General features: G+C 34.1%; 1 protein-coding gene and 1 long non-coding RNA gene across 4 annotated transcripts in view; one reads left to right on the top strand and one right to left on the bottom strand.

Moving 5' to 3' along the window:
* Window positions 1-26,037, bottom strand: part of LOC118198543 (ribosomal protein S6 kinase-like 1) — a 190,397-nt gene that overhangs the window by 142,997 nt on the left and 21,363 nt on the right. The window lies entirely within an intron of this gene.
* LOC146995086 (uncharacterized) lies at window positions 1,436-12,790 on the top strand. Its single transcript, XR_015043532.1, has 5 exons — window positions 1,436-2,066; window positions 2,164-2,232; window positions 3,588-3,665; window positions 3,903-3,968; window positions 12,616-12,790. It is a non-coding gene; the product is annotated as an uncharacterized LOC146995086 (long non-coding RNA).

The following is a 26,037-nucleotide window of genomic DNA, read 5'->3' as shown; positions in this document are numbered from 1 at the left end:
GTTTCCTCATAACATTTAGCAATTAAAATGTTTTCTAGAGTTTTTGGTGAAATTGAAGAACGAAATATAGTTTTGTTTCTCTTCACAACACTGAAGACTCTCTCGCACTCAGCATTACTGTGTGGAATTACAAGAATAGCACATAAAACTCTTGCCAGCCTATCATATTTTGGTGCTCCATCAGCTCTTTTTATTCTTTTTAAGGTACCAACGAGGACATCAAGTCTATCTTCTCCAGAACTGGCAAAGTCTTCAAACTGTGCAGCAGAAAATTGGTTCTGTAGTTCATCTAAAGCATCATTATGGCATTCACTTTCTTTAATTGTTAACAAAAATGGAAATTCATCAATAAAAAAATTAATCTTTTCAAAAGATGAATTTTCAATTTGTTTCAAATTTGCCACTCAGCATTTAAAAGCTTTTTCTGCTGCCAAATTAATTAAGTGGCATGGGCATCAAATAAAAATTAATTCATTTTGTTCTTTTTTGAGGAAAGAGGCTACACCCTTTTTGTTACCCACCATGACATGAGCATTATCTGCACCAAATGAAATGCAGTTTGATATTGGGATGTTAAGTTGTTTCAACTCATTAATTACCAAGGAGGCAATATTTTCCCCCGTAGCGTCTCCATTTAACAATGGAAGATGCAAAAGATGAGTTTTCATTTCATTAGAAACATCACAGAAATATGTGACAACGATGGGATAAAGCTTCCAATCGCTGTCATTGCTGCCGTCGATTGACACCGAAAATGCTGAATTCTGGAATGCAGCTATCATTTTACTTTGTGCATTGCAAGCAATTTCGTTCACAATAGAAGATGTTTTCGTGCAAGCACAAGTATATTTCTGAGCAATCTTGGAGTCGGGAAACCACCGTCTAAAAAGTTGACCAGCGTGATTGGCAGCGCTTAGCGGCACGTTCGATCAGGAATGCAGTAAACAAACACTCCGCCGAAATGACATCGGCATCCAAATTCGTAGCCGAATTTGAAAAAAAAAAAAAAAAAAAAAAAAAACACTTTCTTTGATGTTGTCGAAGCCGCAGCATTAACTTCATGCTTTTTAGACTTAACATGCTTAACAATGTTGCTTCTTCCATCGTGACTTATTATGAAGTCACACACGCACACGTTGCAAAATGCATAGTAATTTCCTTTGAAGGATTCTTTAATTGTTGGAAATTCGGCTTTGTAGGCAGGCCGAAAATATTGAGAATGCGGTTTTTTTTAACTCATTTCGTAACAACGACATATTAAGAAAATTCGTAGCACGTGCAAACAAAAAAAAAAAAAAAAAAAAAACAGAATGCGACAATCCATGCTCGCTGAGTAATTCCCTTGCTGCTGAAGCGAACGCGAAAAAAATAATCTGCCGCCCACAAAGAAAAGAGTGGGAGAAACAAGTTCAGCGCATTGGATTGGCTGGTTAAGGTGGTCTACTACAGCAGCATTACAATACTAAAAATTTTTTTACACGCAGAATCGCTAATTAAGAAACTATGTTGCGTGCAATTTGGCAGAAATATAAAGCAATAGGTCAGTTTTCGAATCACAATGTTAGAATCAGATTTGAAATGAAATTTACTTAAATATTATATTTTAAAAAAATTAGTTTGAAATACGTAATTTTAATGTGTAGTTTGGAAAGCCATCAATAGATGGCGCTACGAGTTAAAATTTAACATTGTAATCTTATTTCTGCAAAAATTCACGAAGTAATTGATTTTGATATCAGTTATAAATCATATTTTTTTTCTAAATAATATTTAGAAGCGTTTCATATATTCCTTTATACACAGTTTTCACTAAACATTGTCAGCTGTCAGCAGAATGACGTTTACGGCAACCCTATTGCATTGCTATTCCGCACTCGTTTTGTTTACATTTATTTGTACTGTGGTCAGTTTGCAAAAAATATGCGAAAATATCAAGGACGACCGAAAAAACATCCTGGTTTTAATAAAAGATCCAGAATTCAGCGTAAACGTCGAGCTCAAGAAAAAAATATGAAATTTAATTCCCGAGATGTGGAAGATTCCGAACAAGCGGATGTTTTCGAAAGGTGAGAAATAATTTATTCTTTATATCGACTACCCCGTGTTTATGATTTCGTAGTAAGTTAATTCCGAAGTAAAATATGCGTATTTTTTTTATTGAAGGTCAGAAATTATTGATACAACTGCATCTGTGTCAAAGGAGAATCATTGCCCGGATGATTTTTTTACAAAGTAAGTTTTTTTTTTTTTTTTTTTTTGTATGTGTGTGTATGAGGGGATGCTAATAATTGTTCAATTCTGTTATAATAATTTATTCCTCCATTCACACTAAATTGTTGGGAAATATTGAAAGGGTAAATTCCAATTCACAAGGAATTGCTGAAATAATTGAATCTTTTCAAAAGTATGAGGATGTTCTTGCGATCTAAATTGAATTCACCATCATTACATGTATTATTGGAAATTTTATAGTCATATGTTTGCTACGAAATGCTTTGTCAGTTACCTATGGTATATTTTAACAGGTGTATGCACATTTATTCATGTGCTCGCTGTTCAACTTGCTTTTTTTTATTATGTCATTTACTTGGATGTTAAAACTTTCTTTTAGCGTTGGAACATTTTATGATCATTTAGTAAAATTTATATATAAATATATATTATTGCTTGTTTATTTATGGTTCTGTGTATTTGTCATGTATGCATGTTGTGAAGTGTAGTTTTTGAAAAATATGTCACAAATGTTAAATTCCACCAAAAGCTGAATTGAATTGATATTGGGATGCAGGTAATTAGAAAATATCTGCTGTGTATTTTGAGCGTAAACCAAACTAGTGCCAAGAATGGGACCAATACGCTCAGGCTTGCTTAGCCTTTTTGCCATTGTCCAAATTGAATTATCTCCAGTATAAAGGGAGTGAATGCTTTCTCTGTATAACATTAAAATATCCGTCTGATCAAAAATCTACCAATAAGAAACTTTTCATATGTTATGTGACAGACTTTCTGCAAACAGAAGTCCTCAGCTCTGTTCTTGTACATGTTTTTTAATTGTGGTTCAGATGTGTACTTCTCAAAGGAATTCTTCTCATAGGAAGATTATCTGAACATTTAAAAACTATATTCTGCTTTTAGGGGCCTAATATTTTATGCCCCTAAAATTAATATTGAAATTTCTAAAATGTTGAAAAATATGTCATCTGGATTCTGTACAAAAAATATAATCCCCTTTTTCATTTCTGCATTTACAATTCCTGCATTTTCTTTATTCCTACATTTTTTAATTGGAAGGAATTTCATTCGCAGAGCCCTCTAATTTATTCTTACAAATCATGTAGTAATGTACCATTTTAGATAGATATAAATAACACATTTTGTAATTTTTCTAAACTGTGGTTATACAGCATGATATAATAGCTACACAGGGTATGGCGAAACAGTATACAGCAATATCTGTCGCACTGTCTGAGATGGGTGGTAGTCATACATAGCTTAATGCTTAAATTTGTTATGTGTTATTTATTTATTCATGTTTTTTTTTTTTTTTTTTTAATTATGTTATAGCAGTTTATTTCTTTCATTCTTAGGTCCGGAAGTTAAAAATTTGACTTTTCTACGCCAGAAGTTACAGCTAATGTTCCTAAGACAAACCAGGCTTTCCTGAGGTAAGTTGGTTTATTTTTAAAATAGATATTAGCTGTGCATGATATTACAGTTACTTAATTATGGTTAACTAATTATGTATTAATTTAGAAGTCAAGCAACCAAAATCAGCGTTATATTTTCAAATAGTGAATATTTCAAAATATGATGCTGATTTTTGTTGCTTGACTCTCAAATTAATACTTGGTCGGTGTGTTATTGTATCTTAATTAAACTAATTATGGTTCTTTTCTTCTCAGTTCTGATCTGGACATTTCAGTTATTGACTCTGACGTAGAAGGTAGAAATACAAGCTCTCTTTTGGGGTAAATATGTATTTCTCTATGCCAAAATTAAAATGTCATCATTTATGTTTTTCTTTTATGGTGTTACATTATGTTGTTTACATACTGATAGCTATTAAAACTGTTAAATATAATATTGTAGCTATCAAAAAGAGGGGGATGAATTTGATTTGTACCAAATTTGGACGTTTTGCATGAAAGAACTTGAAAATAAAAGATTTTTTTAAAAATATATTCATTGAAATCAGTGAAATTTTCAGTCGGGACACTGAAGCAAATGAAAATATTTTGGGGTTTGATTCTTTTGATGGGAGCCTCATCAATAAGCCTACTATCTTTTTTAAATATTGCTTCTTTTTCATTGTTTTCATGATGTTTTATGTTCCCTTCATGAAAGAGATTTTTAATAATTTAAATTTTGTTAATAAAATATAACAAAATGAAATCTGTGATTATGTGGCTGTTATTTTTTCCATATATATTTATTTGAGAAAAACCACAAATTTTATTATTTTACAGAATTTTTAAGAAAAATATAAGGATAAAATTTTTTAAATAATTCTGATTACTACCTTTGCTTTCCTCTCATAATGTGCCTCAAATTAGAGCAATTAGACAACAAATTTAAGTCGTGATCTTTTTTTTCCAAGTTTTTTTTTTAGGCTTAGGAGTATAAATTGCTTATCCCCACAAGACAGTGCATCTTCTTAGTATGCCATCCTAAGGCTCCGTTCACATGATGGTATAAATGTCATAGACGCATAATCATAAGGCACAAAATGTGGGAGTTCCATTCACACCTGCGAGAGAGGGTCTAAGCCATAGCCAATTAGAGAAGCTAAATTTGTGCATGCATGTATGTGTCTACAGCTTTCTCTCTCAATAGAACTGACTACAAAGCGTTGTTAGTTGGGAATTATGACATTTATACAATGGCTTGAATAGAGCCTTAGAAAGCCATTTGGTAACTGAGTTATCCACCATGAAAGAGTTATTCTTGCCCCTCTGAATTCAGTGTTTACTGGAACACGAACATTTTATACTCAGGTGTAGAGGCCCTTCATGTGAAACCTCCGGCACACAAAGTAGTGACTAATATTGCACGAGCAAATGACACTGCGAGCATGGAAGCAGCAGTTGTGAAGATGACTCATCTTCTTGTAGTAATATACTGGTAATCCAGTGTATTATTATTGTTAATTTATTTGCTATCTGTTGCCTAAATTTCCTAAACCTAATTGCGAATGGGCTGCCTGCATGGGCGTTTTCATGGTTTTCCCCGTGTATATGAGCCATTTCCCTTAGAAAGTCCTCCATGAAAGTATTCCTCCTCTTAGGAAGATCAAGTGCTTTGCTGTCATCAAATAAGCCAAATTTAAACCTAATTTGTAATATTTATATATATTAATTATATATATGTATATATATTGTATATATATATATTTTAGCTTGGAGTCTGAGCCTCTTCAGGAGAACCTTAATGATGAATTTCTGTGTCCTGATTCACCTTTAATTATCGAAAGGGAAGATCGACGAAAGGCAAATCCATTACCATCTGGCAGAACAATTTGCAATATGTCTTTTGTAATAGTGCAGGCTAGGACATTAGAGCAACATTCCCTAAATTGTAAATTTGGAGGATCATTTATTTTTAACAAAGTGATTCGACGTGGTCTTGTCACTACATATAACTATGTATGTGATAAAATTTTATGTGGGGAAATGGCAACAATTTGTTCTGATATGGAGAAAAGCAGCCTAAATCAGCTTGCAGTATTAGGTGCGTTATCTACTGGCAGTGGATTTTCACAAGAGGAGGAAAAGTTTAGCATCATGGAAATTCCGTATATGAGCAACTCGACCTTTGCTTCTTGTGAGCGAACTACTGGCAAAATAATACAGGGATGTGCACAGGAAACTATGTGTGCTGCTATAGAAGAGGAGAAAAGGCAGGCAGAACTTCGCAATGATAAAGATAATGATGGTTATCACTGTATAACTGTCATTGTTGATGGAGGTTGGTGTAAAAGAAGCTATGGGCATGGTTACAATGCTTCAAGTGGCATATCTGTTATTATAGGCATGGTCACCCAGAAAATTTTGTTTGTTGGAATTCGCAACAAAGTGTGCCTTATATGCAGTGCTATTGAAGATGGCAAGATGCCAAATAAAGTGCACCTTTGTTGGCGAAATTGGAATGGGCCTTCTACAGGTATGGAAAGCAGTGCCATTGTGGAAGGTCTGAATTATCTCCAGTGTGTTCACAAAATACGTTGTACTCGACTTGTTGGAGATGGAGATGCTAACACAATGGCCAAAGTGAAAGAAAGCGTTTCATATGGAGGACGGGTGATCAAAGTAGAATGTGCTAACCATGCTGTTCGAAGATATCGCAGAGCTCTTGAGAAACTTCAGCAAAATACTGCGCGCTTCCCCGGGGCTAAAGGAATTGCTGCCCGTAAATTGCTGAAAATTAAAATGCCACTGTTAGTCAGAGGTGCTAGAGTAGCTATAAAAGCTCATGCTTTACCTAGCCATTATCAGCACACACAAGAAGCTATTGATGCATTAGTATCTGACTTGAGAAATGGGCCACATCATATATTTGGCAAGCATGATGCTTGTAGTGCTTTTTGTGCAAAGAAAGGTGCAGAGTTGGACAGCACATACAATGAAATTTTTTCCTCGGGTATGTTGCAAGCTATTGAAGCAGAAGTGGGAAGAGTACTGATATCGTGTAGCAGTACTCTTATTTGGAATGCCACAAATAATCCTGCTGAAAGCTTCATGAGTCAACTGTGTAAAACATCTGGTGGAAAAAGAGTTGATTTTTCCAAAGCTGGTGGCATGAACAGGCGTGCGAGTATTGCTGTCATGGCCTATCAAAATCCAGCACAGCAGTGGCAAAAAAATGCACAAAAAGCTGTAACAGGAAGTAGCCCCAGGACTCCAACTTTGAAATTCTTAGCTTCCAGAAATAAGCGCCATGTAAAACGTCTTGAGAGACGTAGACTTTTTGACACTGAGAAGAAAAAGAGAAATATGAGGAAAGCAGGACATATTCAGCAAGGTGGGGATATTTCTTATGGTGATTTTCCTGAGAAACCAGACCTATCAGATGAAGCATATGAATTGGCAGCTAAAAATTTTTTTATATCAATTGAAGTTCCAAAAAAAGATTCTCTTGAGGCCGTAACACGTGGACAGTCATCATCTGAAAGATGGCGTCATGAAAGATCAAGAAGAATATCATCATCCTTTTTCAAAGATGTTGCTGATAGGCATCCAACAACACTCAGTGCTGCTTTAGTGAAACGTATCATATATAATGATAACGTTTCAACTAAAGCATTAAAGTATGGCTTGGCTAACGAAGCAGTAGCCTTAAATCAATACAAGGAAAAGCACATGGGAAAAAACATCAGACGTTGTGGCCTTTTTATTGATCCTAAATATCCCTTTCTTTGTACTTCGCCAGATGGATTGATAGACGAAGATGGATTACTTGAAATAAAATGTCCTTATACAGCCAGATTCTCAGCAGACTTGTCAGACTTTTTCAGCAAGCCTAATTCTGTTGGTCTTCGGATGGATGCTGATAATAATCTTTATTTACCGAAAAGCCACAAATATTATTTTCAAATTCAAGGGCAGTTAGCCATAACAGAGAGGAATTGGTGTGATTTATATATATGGTGCAGAGAAGATGCAATCACATTAAGAATACCCGAAGACAAAACTTTCTGGATCAGTTTAGTTCCAAAACTCGAAAAATTTTACGTGAATTGTATTCTTCCTGAGCTTGTTGATCCAAGAGCACCAAGAAAAATGTCTCTTAGAGAACCGAAGTATATTGTTGATGCTAGAGCACAGAATGAGAAACAAAAACAGGCCACTGCTTCTGTAAAACAAACACAAGAAAAAAGAGAAATTGAAATTTCAGAAGCAGATAAAATTATTTCATCTCCTAGAAAGAATGCAGGAGAGAAAAGAATCAGGAAACCAAAAATTATTTTTGATTTGTAATCAGTAACAAGCCAAGCCAGCACACCGTAACATTTTCTACGTCTGAATAAAAACTATGCCTGCAACAAAGCATTATGATTAAATCCATACCTAATTAGAATATTACCCCATTTCTCTAAAAAAAATATGTTCAAAAAGTCTCTGCTTTCAGTAATAGATACGTCTGATCAATTCTGCCATAATTCTGTAATCAATACTTGAAGCTAGAATCCCCTGTGCTGCACTGCCATTGCATCTCTTTTCTGAATGTTTCATCATCCACTTCTCATTCTAAATATTCCTGTGTGCTTTCATTTATAGCTGCTAACTTGTTGTGAACATTTTCTGCACCACATGTTATATTTTGCAGTGTAAATAATGCGTGCAATCATATATTTTGGTTTTAATCATCAGTAACTTTGGTAAAACTACATTTATGCAAAGAAGACTTCCATAAAGTCACAGTTTCTGTGAAAAAGAAAATAAGTTTGATGACCTCTGTCATAATTCAATAAATAATTTTTTAAAATAGCATCACCTGTGCTGCACTAACATTGGAAAAAATTAAAGTCATCTCTTTTCTGAATGTTTCCTCATGCACTTCTGTTTCTAAGTATTCTTGTGTGCTTTGATCCATAGCTGATAACTTGTTGAGAATATTTTCTGCACAACATGTTACACCTCTGAACTTAAATACTTGCGGTAAAGAAGTATTTTGGTTTGAATCATGTGTAACTCCAATATAAGTCCATTTCTCCAAGGAAAACCTCCACAAAGTCACTGCTCCTGATTCAGCTGGAAGGACATCCATACAATGATATTTGAGAAGAAGACATACAAAATTGAGTATTGTGGAAAGATGATTGCTTATATCTTGAACGTGGATGATCCACTTGTCTACAAAACTCATAACCATTCTAAAAAATAAGGACATCAAATTTCAGTGCATCCTGCTCTCACAAGAGAGAAAGGTGATCATTAGAAGCCTTCCCAGCTCCACATGTTAATGCTGCCTCATGTTGCATAATATAATAATACACACACTGGCCAATCAATAAGAAACCTTTCAGATTTTCATCTGAATGCATGCTAGGGATGAAATATCCAAATTTTTTCTATGATGTGGATTATACTTGGTTAAAATGCCAATATAAGTAAGGTGTAAGAGTGCTTTTCATGATGAATGAAGTAAAATGGGGAAAAAAAGGCGGCAGATCGTTCACCATTTGAAAAAGGGGCTTATTATTGGTGCACATTTAGTGGGGGCATCGATTTCGAATCCTTCTCTAAAAAATGTAACTGCAGTTCGAGCATAGTTTTCAAAGACAGTGATCGGCGGTATCTCCGATGAATTTACGGCAGAACACGGATTCAACTATCACAAATCGTCAACCAAGGCTCTTCCCAACAAATTTCAGCTAGAACTATGCGCAGCGAATTGCAGAGGGATAGGAATGCATAGTTTTGGTGCCTGTAAGAAAATCACTCAGTTCTGCCGACATGCAAGACTTCATTTTCAGTGGTGTCGAGAAAAGACACTGGACATCTGAGGATTGGAAATGGGTAATGTGGTGGGATATTACATTATGTATTACATATTAAACATAAGTTATGGGTTACCTCATAACTACAGAAGGTTCCTGTTCGCTGCCAGAAAAGGTTGAAGTAATCTGCAATGTAAATTACCGACAATACATGAGCTTTGTTCATTTATGGGCATGATAAAATTTTATTGATGCTTTTTGAAAAATGCTGCAGAAACTCAAGGAGTCATACACGAAATGTTAAAGGGTGATAAAAAAAGATCATTGTAAAGTTCCATGCACAGATGAAGGTGTTTAGTGTATTTAATTATGGCAAAGCACACTAGGGCTATCTGCCTAAGAGAAGGGATGCCTTCGTGGAGGACTTTCTAAGGGAAACTGGCTCATATACACGTTACACATGGGGAAAACCACGAAAACGCCCATGCAGCCAGTACGTTCGCGGGATTCGAACCTCGGACCGAACTACCAGTGTTCAGCGATTTTACCGCTCTGCCGCTGGTAGGCCTGCACAGATGAAGGAATTCACCAGTTTGAGAAGTGCAAATCTGATTTAGTCAATGGTGCCCTTTTGTGTTTCCCAATGGATTACCCTTTGTGTGCAGATACATCAGACTTTCCTATAGGATCAGTATTGCAGCAATTGGAAGAACAAGAACAAGACTGAAAACCTATTGTGTTCTACTCTAAAACATTAAATAATGCACAGAAGGTTTATAGTACCTATGACAGAGAATTCTTAGGAATATATCTTTCTGTCAAGCATTTTAAACATGTATCGGAAGGACGCAAATTCATCATACTTACTGATCACAAGCCACTGTCATATGCATAGAAGCAAAAGAATGGGAAGGCATAACCCAGACAACAACACCAACTTCAGTATATATCGGAATTTTCAACTGATATTCAGCATATTGATGCCAAAGAAAATTTAGTTGCAGTTGAAGTAGTCTCAGTTACTGGCTATGAAGCAGTAGCAGATGCTCAAGAATATAATGAAGAATTGCAACATTTAATGACAGGTAGTGCTTCACTGAAATTTAAATCATCTACATTAGCATTTTGGAAAACATTAAGATGTGACAGCTCAACAACCAGTATCAGGCCTTTTATTTCAAAGCAATTTAGACAACAAATGTTTCATCAAATTCATAATTTTGCTCCTCTGGTATCAGGACAACTGTCAACGAGATGACTGAAAAATTTATCTTTCCAAATATAAAGAAAGAAATTCACGAATAGACTTAAAGTCCTGTTAATTGTCAAAGGAGCAAAGTCAACAGGCATACAAAATCTAAAATAGCCGAGTTCCAAGCACCTCATGCTAGATTAAGTATTGTGCAAGTTGACCTGATTGGGCCATTACCACCATCTGCTGGTAGGACGTATTATCTGACATTTATTGACCATTTTTCCTGTTAGGGAGAAGTAGTTTCTTTACCAGATATCACAAGAGAAATGGTTGTCAAAGCATTTTACAATCATTGGATTAGCAGATTTGTTGTGCCTAGTTCCATAATCTCAGATCAAGGAAGACAGTTTGAGTCGCAGCCTTTCAAGAGCCTTGCAAAAGTATGTGGTGCTAAAGTTTTACATTCCACTCCATACCACCCACATTGCAGTGGGAAAATTGAGCAGTTTCTCAGAACTTAAAAAAATGCAATAAAGGCTCACAGCAACATCAGATGGACAGAAATCCTTCTAGGATTCAGAGTTGCAATATGTCCTGATACTAATCACTCTGTAGCTCAAATGGTATATTTTATGCAAATAAGGTTACCATGTGAGTTTTTCGACTACCTACCACTAAAACTAAACCTGAACCATTTGTAACAAATTTACTGTCTTTTATGGATCAGCACCAGTTTATCAACTGCTAACAAACATAAAATATTTATGCATAAAGACTTGAGATCATGTTCTCATGTGTTTGTGAGAACTGATCGTGTGAAAAAGGCACTTGAATTTGCTTATTGAGGGACCATTTTTTTGTGGTGAAAAAATATGATAAATATTTCCGAGTCTTAATTAAGGACAGACAAGTTAACATTTCATTGACAGACTGAAACCAGCTTATTTGTTACTTTCGAACAAATTACTAGAAACAGTGACTAAAAATAAAAAACCATTTCACATTTCATGTACCCAAAATTCTGATATTGTACCTAACGTCAAATCTATTATTCTAGATGGTATGGAAATCAGAAAATGTGTTGGATTTAAGGACTAATGTTTTGTATATTTTGCTATACTTCATCATCTTCTAAATATTAGTAAATATATATCTGCATTAGTGATAATCAGCTGTGAGCACATAGTGCACCATCTGCAACTCATTTGGGTATAAACTATGCTAGTGATTATAATGTCCTTGCTTTTTCCCATATGCCATATGTTGCATGAAATTTTGTTATATGAATCTAGCTTCCTGTGAGGAATTTCTGTGATCTTTCTAGTATGTATGGTCAAGAATTAGGCTTGTGATATACTGTCATGATTTTGCCCACATGTTCCCTGAATATACTACCATTTCCTTAGGAAGACTTCCAAGAAGAATACTGTTGTGAGTTCTAAGCCTAACTATGGTTTGGAACTGTTTATAATGAATTATTGGGATTCTGCACATGTAATGTGGATGCAATTCTATTTCCATTTAGAAGATTTTCTGCAAAGGCAATGCTTTAGCTGTGAGATAATTCTGTTTTGGAAATAAAACTGATATTTATTTAGATTTGTGGTATTTATAAGGCAGTTTATCAATAGCAGGTAGCATCTTGCCTCTTTGCTTTGATCAGGGCCTGTGCAGCCAGTGGTAGTCAAAATTTTATAATTTAGCAGAGGGCACTGAGCAGCAAAATTTAGAGGCAAAAAAATGTTCAGAACTTACGAAGACATCAGCCAGCAGAATTTAGGATATGCAGAGATTGCACTGAGTGGCAATAGTGCCATATGTTACATTTGCTATCTGCATTATTAATTTGTGAAACAATTTCAGCTGCTTGAAAATGCATTTTTCTGTTAGAAATTTGTATTTCTTGCAATTTCTTTTTTTTTGGGGGGGGTCGAGAATATGGTGTTAAAAATATTTTATCATTTTCTTTTTTTTTTCTTTTCAGGTGAAAATTTTGTGCATGATTTGGCTTTCATTGAGACGTCTCTGGGTCAGGAGTTACTAAGGAAGAGAAACTTACATGCAGGTTGAAGCATGCAGTGTCAAATGTATAAGGAATATAAAAGATGCTGTATATTAGTATAAGTTTGAATAACCATAATAAAAAAATTTCTTGAAAATTGTGTTTTTTCTGCGAGTTATTAAAATTGGAAATAATTAATTACAATATTTATGAAAATTTTCGAAAATAAAAATACAAGTAGTATTTAAAAAGTACTGCAAAACTCATTTTTAAGTAGAAAAATTATTCTCAGATGAAATTCTTTATGCAAAAGGATTCGATTATGCAAAAGGACTTTTTTAGTATTTGAAAGGTTCATTTGAACCCAACAACTGAAACTAACGTATCCCCAGTTTATTGATACCAACCATTTTGTTGGTATCAATGAACCCACTACTTTCTAAAAGCATTTCTGTCAATTACTAAGGGCTAATGAACAAGTGTTGAATTCTCAAGATGAATGTTGCCGAAACAGAAAAAAGTGTACTTCAGAACATTCTGCAGTAGCTCAAACAAAGTCACGGACCTCATCTATATTGTAGTCAGAGAGAAATTATTCCCCTTCCTTTTCTTTCAAAAGCTGAGTTTCCAAACGCACAACGGGAGGCCGTTGCTAAAAGCTGTGGAACCAGTTTTATAGCTATTTTTAGCAACTTGTGAGCTGTTTTTCAGATAACACAGTAAATCTCGGGGAGGGGGAATTTGAAATCATGATCACTGCCGGTACGGCAGAATTTACGTACAGCAAAATTGTAAAATTCAGCGAAGCATCAAGCAATAAAATTTTAGAATTTTGTGGGAAGGGCACTTGACAACAGAATTTATTGCGTACAAAGTCAGCAAAATGCATAGCGCCGTACCTGATTCATGATACAGCAGTATTCATTACCAATAGCAAACTTGTTTGAGGATAAGTTCGAAAAAATGTTTTCTAGTTGTTACCTAAAATCGGTAAACAATAATCTTTGAAAGATTATTCGATTATATCGTTACTAATATGGTAAAAATTTGAAAAGCAATCAGAAGCCGTATCTCTAGGGTCTTCAAGTTACGATTTGTTTTTATTTGTTCGAATATGATATTTATATCTCTCTCCCTACAAGTATGTATCTTCGTACGTATAAAGTATCAAAAATAATAAAAGTAATTAATAAATTTTCTCTAGTTGCCCTGAAAACTACATCTGAATATAAAGATAAGAAAGACATCAGTAAATTGCTGTTGTTATTTGCTGATCATAATGGTAATCAACCGAACATGATCACATATACCGTCTTCAAAACTTTGATTTTTATCAAGCTTCATATAAATACTAGGTTTTTGTTAGTCACGTAATTTGACATCCTAAATTTAAGATGACAGATGAAATAATGACTAGTTCTGAATTAGCTCACTCAGGAAGTAAAATTTTCTCCTTCCCGTCAATATAGCATATTTATAGCTCCCAATGATGGCGATCACTAACTAAATATGTTATGGATTAGAACCCTATTGCACTCCATAAGTTTTTCTTTATTCGCTTTATGTGCATGCATGCATGCTTGGTTGTGGAAGAAATTAAAAAGCACCCCCCCTTTTTTTTTTTTTTACTTAGGTTATTCGAATGTATACGCCAGACATTTATTTGTTGAACTGTAGTTATAATTTGGAACGTGGTGCTAGAGCCGTTGGAGCCGAACCGAACGTCAGTTTGTTTAGAATTATAGAGTTTGATTACGCCAAAGCAGGTGAATTTGGAAAACACCAAAATCGGTCATGCATCCAACTCGTTATCGAGGCTTGAACTCCGGATGAACTACCAGTGTTCGGCGGCTCGCTTGCTAGAACTGCGTTAGGCTCTTTGAATGTAGCAAAGCCACGAGGGTTACCTTCTTAAGATGGCAGGCCTTCGTGGAGTCATTTTCTGAAGGCTTAGATTAGGTTATTATGGCAAAGCACAGTAGGATGCCTTCATGTTGAACTTTCTTAGAGAAATTGACAACCCATACACGTTACACATACAGAAAATTATGAAAACGTCCATGCAGCCGGCCCGTTAGCCTTTATTCGAATCCAGGTCGAAACTACCAGTGTTCAGCGATTTAATTCCTCTACCGCGGGAGGGCCTAATTGCTGAAGGGAACTGGCTTGTATTCATGTTACACACGGTGAAAACAAACAATGCAACCAGCTGATTCGTCTGGCATCGAACCCAAACCAGTTCGAACTTCCAGTATTCAGTAGTTTTAACCACTCGGCCATAGCAAAAATCCCTAATAGTGGCCCTGGTTACTAGTAGGATTGTAAGTATATTGGTAATCATCCAATCTACAGCAAGGAAATTTCGGAGCTTAATTGTAAAGTCAAATGCGACACTCCGATAAACGTGGTATATGTTCTGTAATATCTTTGCGTGTTATATACATAGTTTTTTTTTTTTTTCTTTCAAAGTTAGACAAGTTTACACAAACAATATAGGTCGAAAAGGGAGCTGGTCTGCGCCCGGTGAGCCTGTCGGCAGCGTCGCAAAGCGTAATTTGACTAACGAAAAGATCATGCTTTGGATCTGGTGATCTGGATAGTCACTTGTGTTGAAAAATAAATTTATTTCAACAACATAGGCCAAAAATTTAGTTGATCTGCGCCCGTGAGTCCGTCGGCAGCATCGTAAAGCGTAATTTGACTAACAAAAAGATCATTCTTTTGTATTTGGTGGGATTGCCGTGGTATTAATCACAAATAGTATATGGAAAAAGGTAAAACCCTTGACAGTAAAGGATACAACGAGATGCTAGTGCATGTTGACGCTGCTATCAAGGAAAAGAGTCGAATTGAGTTCCGGCGCAGAAAGGTAACGTTCCATCAAGATAATACCATACGTGTCTGCATTCACCGGCTAGCCTCTGTACGGACTCGAAAGGGATCTTTCACCACATCCACCATATAACCCCGACATCGCACGTTCGGACTTTCAGCTACATCTTGCTGGTCCTATCTTCACTTCTGCACAAGACGTCCGAAATGAGGTTGACCTGTGTTTGGACTCGGGCCACCAAGTTTCCGAGCCGAAGGTTTTGAAAAACTACCAAAAAATTGGCAGAAAAGCATAGATTTTTGGTAGTGATTACTATCCGCACTAAAGGTACTGACTGCTTTTTTTTCATAACTTTATGAAGAACGTTCGTGCTTAAAATTTTCGTTACAACCATTAAATTCTGTAATTTATGAATTCCTTCCCACTTCTCATGTATTTATCAACTGTTCTTTATGAACCTGATATTCCTACAATTATCAGCTGTACTTTATAAATCTGATATGTAGAAACGCAATTTGATTTTATGCATTTCAGTATCAAGTGAAATCTTTAAACTAATCGTTCATTATAACACTTTATGTTGTTTTCATTCAAAGCTGAACTCAGATAATGTGCCGAGGTTGAACTACCAGTAATAGGCGACTTTAGCGCTCGCCCGCTAGAATTTAGAGAGGAACTGAGTGCTAGAATTGGGTTAGGCTCTTTGAATATAGCAAAGCCACGAGGTGGCAGATAACAGATGCTTTCGTGGAGGAAGTTTCTGAAGGCTTAGTTTAGTTTATAGCAAAGCTCCCCATACACGTTACACACGGGGAAGATTATGAAAACGCCCATGTAGCCAGCCCGTTCGCCTTGATTCGAACCCAGGTCGGAACTACCAGTGTTCAGCGATTTAACCGCTCGGCCGCGGGTGAGCCTAATTGCTGAAGGAAACTGGGTCGTATTCATGTTGCACAACAGGAAAACAAACCATGCAGCCAGCTGGTTCGCCTGGGATCGAACCGAAACCAGGTCGAACTTCCAGTAATCAATATTCTTAACCACTCAGCCACTGGCGGCGCGTGGCAGAAGTAAGAGCCACAGATATTGTAGTGAGCAGCAAAAACCTCTAATACTGGCTCTGGTTACTAGTAGAATTATATATTGGTAATAATCCAATCTACAGCAATGAAATTTCGGAGCATAATTGTGAAGTTAAATACGACACTCCGATAAACGTGATAAAGATGAAAAATTTTTTAAAAAAGGAAACTTACTATGCAAATACATGTATTCATTAGTAAACATTTTATAAAATTTATTCTTAATTTAGCGTTTATGAATTCTCAGAGAATTATCTCATCGAATTATTTTTTTCTCCTCTGGTAATCCAATATAATTGATTAAATTTATGTGCTGTTAATATCTTTGCCTGTTATGTACATAGTTTTTTTTTTTTTTTTTTTTTTTCCGTTCAAAGTTAGATAAAACTGAACGTACGTTATACTGAAATTACTTTGTCTAGAAAGTAAGCGCTTGAGTAGAAACAGATGTTGGGTTTTATTTTTAGAAGACATGAGATCGCTTTCTGTAAAGTAATGTTATAAAATTTTGAATTTGAAATAATCGTACTTCGTTTTTAGTAGCGCAGAATGATAAAGATTTAATGAGAATATAGCAAAGCATCTTTTTAGAGACGCTGTTATAATTTTGCTATTTTATTTTTTTATGGTAGGTCAAGGAAAAAGGCAGGCTGCTAAATACGGTAACAGCACATTACTCTGTTTCATATATAGCGAATCCGCTCTGAAATGAGGCACGAAGCGGTAAAGTAGCTGAACACCAGTATTTCGTTCCGAGTTTCGAATCCCGCGAAGGGACTGGTTGCGCTTTCGTGGTTTTACCCTGTGTAACGTGTCTAGGAGCCAATTTCCCTCAGAAAGTCTTCCACGAAGGCATCCTTTCCCTTAGGCAGATAGATCGTACCGGTGTTTATTTTATCAACAGTACTGGTTATTTTTAAAAATGATCATCCTAGAAAGGTGATTGCCAAAAAGTATTCACTTCGCATATTTATACGTTATGCATGAATATACTCTTTTTAATCAATCTAATATATATAAATTACTAATGCTTTAAAAAAATTCAATTTTCAATATTCTGTTTCCTATTTGTTCCTGTTCAATGAAACAGATTCATACACAGCAAATCCAAATGCATCGCTACAGGAAGATGATAAACCAGCACAGTACGTAATTACAGTTACATCCGGAAAAGAGTAGATATACATATAAATACATAATATATATATACGGTATACAACGATATACAATATATATATATATTATCGTTTTTTAGGATGTATCTATAATATGTATCATTTTACTTTATTAAAATATAATATTCAATTTTGTAATTTAGGAATTTCTTCTCCCTTATCATGTATTATCAGCTTGTACTTTATAAACCTGATACCCCTTCAATTATCAGCTGTATTTTATAAACCTGAAACATAGAAACGCAATTTGATTTTATGCATTTCAGTATCAAGTGAAATATTAAAACTGATTGTTCATTATAACACTTTATGTATTCATTCAAAGCGGATCTCAGATAATGTGCCGCAAATTATTTCCACACTAAGTTTTTTGTGCAAATAATACGTCCTGCTAGTGTTTTTGTAATAAAATGCATGTTATTAATTGATTTCGAATTTTCGTTGCATCTTGATATTGCTGCCAAAAGATATTCAATCAACAATAGTATCTTTTACTACGTTTATGTGTGTGGATACATAGACCATTTCTCCGTGTACTAGAAAAATTTGATAATGATTTATCCACTTTTGAAGTAAAAAAATAATAGTTAGGAGTGTTATACGATTTTATAATACAAGTAAAAAATATATATAAAGCTCTGGAAAGTGCTAACACATATTTATGGAATATTATGGATGGTAATTTATGAAATATTATGGATGGATGAGTAAATGGAATATTATGTGCGTGCTATATATGTATACACATATCATCAAGTATAAAATCATTTATATATAATTTTTATGTCGCGATGAAATTTTTCTTCCGCAAAATAACGGCAAATTATGAAACATTACGCAACATTGAAAAGCGTGATGAACAAATTTTGCGAAAAGAAATAGCGACTGCTGCACGTATCTCACAGATATCTTTCATTCAACACAAAGGTGAAAAAGTTCTATTCCTGTTCAAAACATACCCTGTAGTCTGAGTCACAGACGGAAGAAATGACAGCAGGTCTTTTGTTCAACTGAGGGGATGTGTTTTATGGCTTACTCACTTTCCCGCCAAACAAGTACAGAGGAAGGAAGCGTCGTTGCCATAGTAACCAGGCTGTAGGTAGTCTTACAGATTTGAGTCTTTATCGCTCAACGTTCGTAGCGCCATCTGTTATTAAAAATCGACATGAGAAAGGGGTATTAAACGCTCTTAAGCGGCGAGTTGGAAGAAATCGCAGGTTACTGGATTCGAAGTAGTCGGTGGTCAAACACGATGCAATTGGCAAAAATCGCTGAATTGGCGAAAAATTCTAAAATTTCGACAAAAATCACTAAAAACACTTGAAAAAGGATAAAAATCGTAAAAAATGGATTACGATCGTAAAATCGTAAAGACAAACGCATTTTCGTAAAAATTACGAAAAATTCGTAAAAGTTGGCAGGTATGCTACACAGAAGTTGCATTTTAAAGTTTTTAAACGCAGTATTCGATAGTTTCAACATCTTTTATAAGTGCTACGAACCGTCTTACTTCTCTAAATTTTCTTTAGCAATGTAAGGAACAACGCATTCAATGGCACTTTTTTCGCACAATCGCTTTACAGACACTTAAATTTCGCATAGGTTTGTCATATATTCGTAGCCGAAATAGTCCATAACTGAAAAGTTTAACTTTATTCAATTAATTTCTTACATTAAAGTCATAGACGCTTGCATACTTTTTAAGATTTTCCAGATAAATAGGTATTCGGCTAAAATAGAAATTGTGAAGTCATTTGAGATATAATTTTTCCTTCTTAAAACAAGCTATTTAACGGTAACACAACAGTATAATACATCATCATAATATCAGCTGAGAGTTGTAAAAGAGTAAACACGTTCCATTCCTACTAAATGGTTTATATAACTCTCCTTTTATAAAAGCTCGAAAAACAGAATATAGTATATATCACTTGCATTTGGTGAATTAACATATTAAAGGAATTGTTCTATATGATATAAATATTTGCTTGTTATTTTATGAAATAGAGTGTCTGGAGCCCATTCAAATATCCTGTAGAATTTTAACAAATTATTTTATAGGATACAAATATGCACATGCTTTTTATAAAATATACAAATATAATTCTGTTTTATTAAAATTAAGGGTTATGAATTTTATTTTAATATAAATATATTACTCTACATAAAGAAATCTACAGCTATCTTTATTGCCCTCATTTTTCTATTATTATCATCGCAAAAAAATAATAGCATTTATCTTATAATAAGCTAATTAGATTAGTTTAAAAATACGATCTGAAAACTTTTTATCCTCCTTGCTTCAGTTTTTCGTATGACAGTTACGGACTTTCTTTAACTTGATATAAGATCCATTTATTTTAAATACTTTTCTAAAACTTTATTTTTAATTTGTAAAAAAATGTTTAATACAAAAATGCTTTATTCCTTACAGTGTTGCCACTGCTCGCTTTGAAACTGTTGCATTTTTTTAATCAAAAATCAGTTAAAGTTTTACAGAATATGAAATAGACAATAAAAAGAAGTACCAGATTCCAAATTCGGGCTTTTAAGTGCCCTTGTTCGGGTGGAGGACTATGTGATCCAAAATTTGATGACTCTAGGTAACGTTTTCCACAATGCGAAAAACATACATACGTTCATGTAGATTATCATTATTTAGGTTCTTTAAATAAATACAGGACGATAATATTCGGTGGCAACAGTTCGGAAAAATGATTCGGGCATTTAAAGTGATTCAATGCGAAATGGCATTTCGAAACTGAAAGCCCTTTTGTGCTAACGCTCATTTGGGCTTTGAAAAGGAATTATAAAATTAAACACATTGAAATAAAATCCGAAAGCTTTCAGATTTTATATACTTTCAAAGGGACATTTTTTGACGTTTTGTGTGTTATTTTTTTTATTAAATATCATGTTCTTCGCACTTAAACCACATAAATTCCACAGCAATATCATAAAATATTTAAAAACAGTATATCTTTAGAATTTCCATTATACAATCTTAGACACTGCAGATAAAAATGTTTTATTCCTTACAGTTTTGCCACTCTCGCTTTGAAATTGTTGAATTTTCTAATCAAAAAATCCCTTAAAGTTTTACAAAATATGAAAGAGATAATAAATTAAATTTGAAATTTAAAATTCAGTTCTCTCGGTTCGCATGCTCGGGTGGAGGATTACGCTATTTAAAATTTGGTGGCTCTACGTACTTTTTTCACAATGCGAGGAATATACATCTATTCATGCAGATTCTTCATTATTTAAGTTCTTTAAATATAATACAGGGCGATAATATATGGTGGCAACAATTTCAAAGATGATTCACCATTTACAGTGAAATTACCAATGCCCCATCGTACGTTCGAAATCACAAACTGCATACTGAACTGAAAATTGATCATATTAGGACCTTTTACTATGGCCTTGCTAAGAAATTCCGTGAAGACCTGGATTCCATTAATAACCCTGTAATTAAAATCTATGATTATAACGTAAATGATTAATGTAACATCAAAAGGCCAATGGCCATTCTTAGTGACACTATGGATTAAGTTGAATTGCTTCTTGGCTACCTTCTGTATTGTATAGTATTGTATATTACTGTTAGTTTTAAATTGTACTATTTAATTATGTTATTCTATGATTGTAATCACATTTTCTGTTAATACTGTACACTGAGTCTTGCATTTACCAAATTTTTGCATGATAATTATTATGTTATACTATTTTTGTTCCTATTGGCTCGAAGGGTTTCACAGTGTTTCTGGATGACATTTTCATCATGAACCGTGTATGATTTAATCTGTTACTGATATTTATCCTAACTTCTCTTATTAAGCCCATAATTAATTAATTAATTAAAAAAATTATATATTTAAAAAATTAAAAAAAAATAAATTTAAGATATTCTGGGCATATTTATATATTACTATTAGTTAAACTTTGCATTGTATACGAATTAGCATATTTTCGATTGGGGGTAGGGCCTATGACGCAGGCACCCCGGTGTTACACCATCACTCGTTTATAATGAAACGATAAAAAATGCCGTTTTGAGACTAGCAGCCCTTTTGTTCTAGCCCCCCTTTGGGGTAAAAAAAAAAAAAAAAAAAAAAAACTATGATTTTGATAAACTGCTTTGTATATACATGCATATATATATAAGTATTAGATCCGTTCTTAAATTTCGTACATATTATGCACATATTCATCGTAAAATTGAAGCATTTTGCAGATTTTCCTACAGAATTTTACTCACAGAAATGCATTCTTGCATTCTGCTGAATGTCTTTCTCCTACGATACTGAGAAATGTTTGGCCTCTCTTTCTAAAAACAGATCAAGTATTTTCAAATACAGTGCACGTTGAGAAGATGCGGTAAATGTAAAACGAATAGAAGAAAGAAACAGGATATCCATCGAAAATTAGGGAAGGGACGATAAGAATGAAAGGCAGTGTACATGGTCATTCCACGTATTATATATGGTACCTTTGAAGTAAAAGATTTCTTTACCGCTGTCCACAAGTAAGGACTCCCTGGACATACAAAACTGTTATCTGTTTCTGTTCGTTTACTGGGCTAACTTTAGAACTTTGCGAAAGAAAATTGTAAACTTTAGAACAATGCGGAAGAAAATTCAAAAGTGCAATTTACATTAAAATTTTTCCAATATCAATATTATCTGCTAATTGTATTAAAATTAGCTAATGACAGAGTACAAGAAATATAGTAAGACTAGAATTCTCTTATTGCAGGTGTCGAGTTTACTACTGTATGCGAATAAAATTTTTGAATAGGTTTCATCTAGTTGAATCTTGCTAATAGCCGAATAGTAAAATACTTGATGGATACTAACAGTTTCATTTAGGTTTGAACATAGGTGAATGGGCTGACTGCATCACTGGTGTTTAGTGCAAAGTCAGTTTCCCTTAGAAAGCCTTTCACGATGGCAGCCCTCATATAATTGCAATAAATAGCTCTCTTATGCTCTGCAATATCCGAAAAGTCTAAACTATTTTTAGTTGAAAATGACTAAATTACGCGTTTTGTTTTGAAAAAAAAAGGGTATCTTGTTGAATTTTAGTTTCTTAGAGGAAAGAAGGAAAAAAAAGATTATATATTTATTTTTAACTGAGCCAGCCAGTTATATGAACAAAATTTAATTTTGCTTCGTTTAGTTGAAACAGAAATATGTCATGCATTTGGGTGAATAAAAAGGGTTTTACACTTCAGTTTTGCTGTAGAATGTCCGTTTTGTATTTTATTTTACGGAAATTAAAATCTTAAACTTTTTGTTGGAAACCCTAGGCAGGGAAAACGTTCTTTATATTAAAAAAATAGCAGTCCCACATGTGGATAATAATAAATAAATATAAGCCTATAGGAAACAAACCTGTTGCCCAGATATTCTTGGATATTTAGGTAGATTGTGATCATATTATCACGGGTTATTCATTGAAATTAGTTGAATTTCTATTGAAAAGCTTACTTCTTCTTCAATGCATGTTTGCATTGAATCAAATGCAATAATTTTTAATATCCGCATTTCTGAGCATGTATATTAACACACAAATATTCTTGAGAAAACCTAACTGAAGGAAGATGAATCTAATCATGATCAGTTCTACGGAATTTTATTTTAAAATTTGTTATGATTTTCATTTTTTGAGTGCAAAAATAATTTTTTCTTTTCATGTTTCGAAACTTTCACGATTATACCCTTTAAAAATAGCTGCATATTATTATACTGAAAAATAAAATTTAAGAATGTAGTGAATTCTGGGAAATATTCTTAATTCAATGTATCGAAAACCAAATTATAAATATAAATATTAAAAAACTTATGTTTCTGTATTAGGTAGTTACCTTGAAAGTAATACTGATAGAAAATGTTTAGTAAAACCATGCATTACCTCTAACTATAATATTTTGAAAAAATAGTTTCAATTTTCCGACTGCACATACAAAATCTTATGTTGCATAAAAGGCATCAAGAGCGTTGGCCCATCAGGGGCACTAGATATAAATTCTCTGAATACTGGTAATTCGGCCCAGGATTTGAGTTCCACGAACAAGCCCACTGCATAGGCGTTTTCTTTGTTTTCCCCACGTCAGGGTTGCCACTCAAAGAGGAGAATGAAATTCCCTGACTTTTCCAGGTTTTCCAGGTATGTTTCGAGAAAATTCCAGTCTATCCGTGTAATGTACGTTGTCTGTGCTAAGAGGTAAATTAATTATGGTATTACTTGTACTGTGTAGCAAATTCACTTAATTATTCAATAAATCCCAGAGGACATTTATTCTTAATTATTCTTGGTACACTTTGTTTGATAATTTTGTTTACTTTTCCGCTTAAAAAACTTAATAAAATTTAAGATATATACATTGGATAACAACTGTACGTTTTATTTAATTATTACTCATGATCATCCCCAGTTCAACACGAGGCTAATCCGATTCTTATAAATCACAACACAATGCTAAAAGTTAGGTTAGATTTTAGGTAAATTTAATTTGTGTGAGGTGTATTCTTAAAAGGCACCTTAACACTTGAAAACACAAATATTTATAATAGTTGTTTTCTCCAGTGAAGATTGAAATTAGAATCTGCCCAATCTGGAATAAAATAAGGCTTTTTTTGCAGACATTCTGCAGCTAAACGAAAGAAAGAAATCTATTTAATGATATTTTTTTTACTAAATTGAGGTATTTTATATTTATTTCGCAGCATACACAAGGAAAAAATATGTGCATTAAATTTCGTGATGTCATCATACTGCTAGAATTAATTTCAGGATTATGCCAGTGAAAATTTCCTGAAATTTGGAAATATTATTTACTAATGATAAATAAATTTAGAGGGAAGAAGCAACATTAAATGATATGAATAACATAAAAATAAAGATAATTACTTAAAAATTTAATTAGAGTAATCAACGATATTTTAGCGAATATAGTTATATATGGTTATCCTAGATGATTGATTACTATTTTTTTTTTTTTACTGCAAAATGACAAGGTATTTATTGAAAAGAACAGAAAAGAAAAAAAAAAAAAAAAAAAGATTTTGCGGTAAAATCCTAGTATACGATACGGCCTTCGCATGATTTTGAAAATTGTCGCCAAGAACAAAATGACCCGTTTACTGCTCATCATCATGTCGCCAAATCCCGCTGTACCATACATGGAGATTATTCTGACCAAAGAACGTCTATGTAAAAAGCAGAGGGAAAATTTGCCAAGGGATTTGACGACGGAACGGCCAGGATTTCCCTTTCCGTGATGTGTACAGGAAATTGAGAAACACATGTTAAGAAGAAATGTTCTTTGACAAAAAAAGAAAACTACGAAAATCCGTTTTTAAATTATTGCAAAAAATCCAAGAAGAAACATTTTATCAAAGAACGTTTTTTCTTGGATTTTTCGCAATAATTTTAAAAACGGATTTTCGTAGATTTTTTTCCCCCCGTCAAAATAACTAATCCATGAATTAATTTACTTGCGCCAAAAAATATTTTCTTTTCCTTTAAAGACATTTGAAACGATATTCATTTTATGAACTCTTGATAACGTGACTTTCGAACTTCGACACCGGTTTCGAGCTTTGGCGACAGATATATCGCGCATGCACAGCTGTTTCCAGCTTTGATGGAACCGAGCCAGGTCTGTTGCAGAGAGGTTTTCCTTCTTTACAATACATATTTTTTTAATTCTAACCTTCATGGTACCGTATACCTAGGATTAAACCCATTTTGTTTTATACAAGAACAGGTACTTTCTTTAGTTCATGCACTGCACATGCGATTCTCGAGGTTACTGGAAACCAAAACTTGCGGGAAACTTGCTTTGCCTTTCTAAAAAGACAATCAAATTGGAGCTGCGAAAATTGGCTCTATGCCAGCTGCCCGAATAACACTCACGCGATACACAATTCGCAAAAAAAGTTATCTCTTCCGACGTTGGCGCAAAACTTGCCTTTTTTGGCGGGATCGTTGTATGAAATTCCCTGACTTTTCCAGATTTTGACTAAAACACTTAAATTCCCTGAATTTTTTGGTCAATTTCCGAATTTCCTGACTTTTTCCGGTTTTCCAGGTAGTGTGGCAACCCTGCCATGTGCAACATGTATACGAGCCAGCTTTCCTCAGAAATTCCTCCACGAAGACATCCCTATCCTTAGGCAAATGACTTTTGAGTTTTTTGCCATAATCAAATTAAATCAAATTTAAAAAATAAGTAAGTAACAAGAGCATTAGACTAGTGCCTTTGTTTGATTCTTTCTATATATATAGAGAGAAAAAATTAAAGGTA

This window comes from Stegodyphus dumicola, chromosome 10 (genome assembly GCF_044657685.1).
Source record: "Stegodyphus dumicola isolate Sdum_Otavi_A_Nest chromosome 10, ASM4465768v1".
In the NCBI taxonomy this organism is placed as follows: Eukaryota; Metazoa; Arthropoda; class Arachnida; order Araneae; family Eresidae; genus Stegodyphus; species Stegodyphus dumicola.
The sequence above is the reverse complement of the archived record's forward strand: the minus strand, read 5'-3'. Positions and strand labels throughout refer to the sequence as shown.